We start from the raw sequence: 6,931 nt of genomic DNA, 5'->3' as shown, positions 1-6,931 counted from the left end.
CTCTGAATATTAACAGTATTGATTTACCAATTAAAAGATTCGTAGACTGAATTAAAAAATGATGCAACTTGTTCTGCCTCCAAGAAATGCATCTAACCAATAAAAGACAGGTTCAACCCTAGAGTAAAAGAATGGAAACAGTTATTTGAAGAAAAGAGAACTTGGAAACAAGCAAGTATTTCTGTTTTAATATCTGACAAAAATATACTGCAAACCAAAATTAGAAAATATAAAAAAGGTCAAACTGGGGCTAAAGAGATGGCTCAGTAGTTAAGAGCAGTGGCAGCTCTAGTAGAGAACCTGATTTTGGGTCTCAGCATCCACATGGAGGCTAAAAATAATCCAGGCAGAGTCTGATGCCTTCTTCTGACTTCCGTGGGTATTGCATGACATAGGTGTACTTACATACATGAAGGCAATACACTCATACAGATAAAATAAAAATAATAAATAATTTTTTAATCACATCATAGTGATTAAGGAAACGATCAACCAAGAGACTATTACAATTCTCTTTTTTTGTTCTTTTTAAAAATATTTTATTATTTTTATTTTATTTGTATTAGTGTATTGCCTGTATGTATGTAAATGCACAAATGTCATGCAATGCCTGTGAAGGTCAGAAGAGGGTGATGGATTCCCCTGGAAACGGAGTTACAAACAGTCGTTAGCCACCATGTGGGTGCTGGGAATTGAACCCGGGTCCTCTGCCAAAGCATCCGGTGCTCTTAATCACTGAGTCATCTCTCCAGCCCCTTATTTGGTCTTTTTTGAGACAGGGTCCCTCTGAATTCCCAGCTCATCTGAAACTTGTTATGTAGACCAGCCTGGCCTCAAACTCAGAGCTCTGCATGCCTTTGCTGGGAATAGAGGTGGGCATCACCCTACCCAGCTAAGAACATTACAATTCTAAACATATATGTACCAAACACTGGTGCACCATTTTTCACAAAAAAAAGAGCAATATAAGATATATAAAGACACAGATTAATCCAAACACAATAATAGTGGGTGACTTCAACATCTCACTGTTACCAGTAGACAGGTCATTCCACCAAAAAGTAGAGAAACTTCTGAGTTATATGACATACCAAATGGACATAACAGAAATTTATAGAAACTCCATCCCAACACTTTGGAATACACATTCTTTCCAGGAGCCCATGGAATTTTCTGTAAAACATATAATAGGACATAAAGAACATATCAACAAATATAGGAAACTTTAATAATTGGTTATTTTCTATCACAAGGGAATAAAACTGGTATCAACAGGAAGAGAAACTACATAACATCCATAACATCCACAAACTCATAGATATTTAACAAAACTCTTATCAAATGGTAAATGAAATCATCAAAGAAGTTATGAAGCAAAAATCCTTCAGATGAAATGAAAATGAAAACATGACATCAAAACCTATGTGATACAATGAAAGCAGTACTAATGTACCTCTAAGACCTACATTAAGAGAGAGGGTTGCAGAGATAGCTTGCAGTTAAGAGCACTGACTGCTCTTGCAGAGGACCCAAGTTCATTCAGTTCCCAGTACCCATATGGTGGCTAACAACAATCTATAAACTCCAGTTGCAGGGAATTCGATGCCCCCTTCTGACTTCTGTGGAAACTGCACTTACATACAGGCAGGCAATACACTCATACACATAGAAAATAAAAATAACAAAATATTTTTAAAAGTCAGAGAGACTTCAGATAAACAACTTAATGATGTATTTTAGGGCCTTGGAAAAACAGGAACAAGCCAAACTCCAAATCAGTAGACAGAAAGAAATAATAAAGATCAGGATAGAAACTAATGAAATGGAAATGAAAAGCCAATACTAAGAATCAATGAATTGGTGCTTCAAAAATTTCGAACAATCAATAAACCTTTAGCCAAACTACAAAAATGAGAGAAAATACTCAAAAAATAATGAAATTAGAGATAAAATGAAGACATTACAACAGATACCAATGAAATTCAACAAGGTTACTAATATATAAAAAATTATATTCCACTACACTGGACAATATGGAAGAGATGGATTAATTTCTAGACACATATGATCTACCAAAATCAAACCAATATGAAATTAACAATGCAAAAGACAATGAGGTGGAAGTGGTCATAGGAAGTCTCCCAACTAAAAGAAGTCCAGACACAGAAAGATTCACTGCTGAATTCTACACCACCTTTAAAGAAGAACTAAGACAAATGCTTTACAAACTGTTACACAAAATAAAGACCAGGAATACTACCAAACAGGATTCATAAAGCCAGTATTATCTTAATATAAAAACCAGATAAAGGCAAAGCAAACAAAACAAAACAAAATGAAATGATAGGCCAACTTCCTTGATGAATATGAATACAAAAATGCTCAATAAAATACTTGCAAGCAGAATTAAAGAATAAACAGATAATCCACTATGATCAATTTGACTTTATTCAAGAGATGCAGGAAAGGTTCAACATACATAAGTTGATAAATGTAATACATCAAATAAATGGACTCAAGAACAGAAATCACATCATCATCTCAAGAGCTGCAGAAAACAACTGTAACATAATTCATCATCCCTTTATGATAAATGCCCTGAAGATCCTAGAAACATAAGGAATACATTTCAATATAGTAAAGGCTATATAGGATAAAGTTATACCCAACATTATAGTAAAAGTGAAAAACCCAAATGTTTTCATGAAAACAAAAACAAGACAAGGCTGTCCACTTTCTCTGCTTTCAAAATAGAACTTGAAATCTTGGCTAAACCACTACTATTAGAAAAGGAAATTAAAGGGATGCAAGTGGGAAAGGAAGAAGTCAAAGTATCATTATTTGCAGATTATATGATTCTATACATAAGAAACCCTAAAGACTCCATTAGAAAACTCTTAAATATGAAAAACATCACCGGCAAAGTGGCAGAATACAAAATTAGCATACAAAAATTAGTAGCCTTCTTATATACAAATAACAAATATGCTTAGAAAGAAATCAGGAAAGCGATCCCATTTTCAATTGCCTAAAAATAATATTGTGAGATAAACTTAAGTGAGGAAGTGAAAAACTTCTGCAGTGAAAACTTTAAAACACTGAATAAAAAAACTGAAGAGACTATAAAAACAAGATTTACAATGCACATAGATTGGAAGAATTAATGTTGCAAAAATGGTCATAACAGCAAAAGCAATATGGCGATTCAATGTAATCTCCATCGAACTTCTAATGCCATTATTCACAGAAATAGAAAACAACATAAAATTCATATGGAAGCAAATAATACTCCAGATAACCAATGCAATTCTGAGCAAAAATAACCAATTATTCGAGTTTCCTATATTTGTTGATATGTTTGGCCAGGGTTGCCAAAGGGATTCCCAGATAGTAACCCAGCATAGAACTGGGAAAATGAACAGCAGACCCCAATCTTATCCAAAGGAATATTGACAACTGATTACCACTAGATGAGGAACAGCTGACCATCCTAAAACGAAGACCTCTAGATAGGATGACTAGATTCACCAGTAGTGGGGAATGGCTGGGAGTGCCAACAACACAGGAGACAGTAGCAGGGATCAATTTTTAAAAATGTATGTTTGAGCAGGAAGCATGGAAATTTATTTCATGTAAATTAGTAGCGGTGATAAACATTACCACTGAAATCTAACTGATGACTTTATATCCATGCTCAGATGCCAAGGACCTCTGAAAGTAAACAACTGTGACTAGTAATAATCAGATATATAGAGATTAGAAACGCATGTGCATTTTAGTGTCAACTGTATTAAAATGAATTTTTCTGTATGAAACTGTATTTTGATAATGAAATGGAGATCTTTTTTAAAGTTTAAAACCTCATTTAATTTTATGTCTTATAGGAATTATATGGAGTACAATAATGTGTAACTGTACTAATTCAACTGTAAACCTAAAAATTTACAGCCAATTTTGAAAGAGATGCATCTTAGCTCTGGGAATTGTTATTGAATATGTCAATGCTGTTGTAATGAAATGCTTCTTCTAATTATATGGTTATTAAATAAAAAATATATTTTAAAAAGTAAGTATTGTTTGTACAGCAAGCATGTACATTACATGTAAATCATCCACCATCATACTAACCTGAGCATTTTAGAACATTTAGCAAGAAGATTAATAAATTCAAATTATCCCCCCAAGCATTCTATATAGATTTTTCTTATAACCTTTGTGAGCTAATAAAAGTCATGATAAGGCAAAAAAAATCAGAAGGTGATCGATAATATCTGCCAAAAACAAATTCCCAAGGGGAAATAATTTATCATTCTCTGGCATTTTATCAACAAGTAAATATATAGCCTATAAATATGAGAAAATACTTGCAAAGTGTTGGTCTGACAAGAGACTAATATCCAGAACACATAAGAAACAAAAAAAACTCAAGAAGGGAAAATAAAACAGCAATTAGTAAATGGAGGCCAAGGTGACATCTCAGTGGCTAAAAACACTTGCTGTACAAGCCTGACACCTGTGTTAGATTCCCAGACCCCACGGAAAAAGATGCACTCCTATGGAAACATGAGAGGCAGAGAAAAGAGAGTCAGCCAGAAGCTTTCAGACCAGCTAGTGTGAAGTATGCAGCACAGCAGTGGAAGCAGAGGAACCTGCAACAAGTTGGAAAGAGAGAACTGGCTCACCAAAGTTGTCCTCTGGTGCCTACATGCATGCCATAGAACATATACATGAACACATGCACACACATTGAACACACAAATTAGTTAATCAATGAAATAATTAGAAATGGATGAATGATCTTGATATACATATCCCAAAAGAGATACTTTAATGGCAACGTGTATATGTGAAAATAGCAGCCCATTAACCTACAGTGTGCTATATGTGTGCTGTAATCAAAAAGACAAAAAATGCTATGAAAGTTATAGAGAAAGGGGAAATCTACACGTGTTGGTTGGGAATGTTAAGTAGTATGTGCATTATAAAATACCGTGTAGAAGTTCCTTAAAACTCTAAAAGCACATCACCATATGGATTTAGCTATCCCACTGCTGGATATATATCCAAAAGAAATGGAAGCTGTATATCAAAGAGAGATCTGTACTCCCATGTTACTGTAGGGTCACAATTACCAAGAAATGATCAACTGAGATACAGCCATTATTTCCTATAAATATGTATAACTGTTTCAACTTTAAAAATAATTTATTCTGATTAAAAATTATTCGTAATCTTTTATATAACTTCATTATTCACATTTCTGATAAGTTCAGAATTTATCTCTTCCATTCATTCGTGGATATTCATTTTTCTGATTTGACATTTCTATTTTATGAAATAGACACCAAAGTATGTAAATTGGAAACAACTTGTTCATTCTCAATTTAAAAAGAACCAAACTGTTAGTACACAATTTTATGGGCCTTCACTGTTATTATTAATCAATTGATCAAGGTTATCTTCTCTGCTTTATAGTTCATAAGAATTGACAATATAAACCATAAACATATTTGTTAATCTTACAAGTTTATACATTATGCTAAAAGAAATAAGCCACAAAAGGAAAATATTGTATGATTTCACTTATATGCAAAATATAGTATGTAAAGTTGCCAAATTCACAGAAACAGTACAATGATAGTTACCAAGGGATAGAAAGTGGAGGAAAAAAGAGAACTTTTGTTTAATATGTTTGTGTTGAGACAATGATACTCCAAAGTGAAGGCCCCAAACTTCAGAAACAAAATTTCTCCTTCTCTCTTGTCTCTCAACACTTATTCTTTCCTAAGACAGCCTACGGGCACTAGAATTCCTCTTCCTCATAATATATCAAAAAGAGTAGAATCTCTTTCCCCCAAAACTAGCGAGAAATCCTGAAAACATCATTGTAGTGTTCCCCTCACTTTAATGTGCAGGAGCTAGCTATAAAGAAATTCTGTGATAGGGCCTGGAGAGATGTCTCAGTGGTTAAGGGCATTGGCTACTCTTGCAGAGGACTAGGGTTCAGTTCTCAGCACTTACATGGTGGCTAAAACTCATCCTTATCTCCAGTTCCAGGGGATCCAATGCCCTCTTCTGGCCTGCATGGACTTGCATGAGACAGGTGCACTTACATACAGGAAGGCCAAACATTCATATATGGCGCCCCCTCTCCAGTCTTAGCAATGTAAGTCCCCATCCACCATTTCAGCTTTCAAGTCAGCTTGGGTCTCCAGGATTCTTCCTTATCCAAGACTTGTGATCCTGAACTCCCATACCTGAGAATCCCTAGTGCCCTACCGCCTTAGCTCTCGGGCTTCCTCACATCACAGGTATCCTTTCCCTTCCCAAATCTGTCATAGTTAACATTGATTGTCAACTTGACAGGATATAGAATCACCTAGGAGCCAAGCCTCTGGTATATCTGTAAAGGAGTTTCTAGACTGGGTTAACTGAGTTGAGAAGACCCATCCTAAATGTGGGCTGCATCCTTCCATGGGATGGGGGTCACAAGGCTAAGACAGGAGAAAGCAAACAGCAGTAGCATTCAGTTCTGTCTGCTTCCTGAGTGTGGATGCACTGTGAGTGACCAGTTCCCTCATAGTCCTGCTGCCATGATTTCCTCACCATGATGAATTGAACCTTCAAACTGTGAGTCAAGATTAACTCTTCTTTCCTTAGTTGCTTTTATCATATATTTTGTCACAGCAACAAGAAAAGTAAGAGTACACCTAAACCAGAACATGGCTATCCTCCTAATAAACTCTACAATTCTGAAATACTAAAATAAAAAAACACAAAAATTTCATCATCATAATAAAAAAATTATCAAGTTATTTGTTTATAAGAAAAAATAACAATCTTCAGCGGAATCATCTTCTAAGTTTCTCCAACAAGCGTTTTCAGAAACTGTGTGTGATCCAGAAAACCTGCACTAAAGAAAGAAAAGCAA

Source organism: Nannospalax galili, unplaced genomic scaffold (genome assembly GCF_000622305.1).
Source record: "Nannospalax galili isolate Female #2095 unplaced genomic scaffold, S.galili_v1.0 scaffold7, whole genome shotgun sequence".
Taxonomy (NCBI): Eukaryota; Metazoa; Chordata; class Mammalia; order Rodentia; family Spalacidae; genus Nannospalax; species Nannospalax galili.
This window is presented reverse-complemented; position numbering follows the sequence as displayed.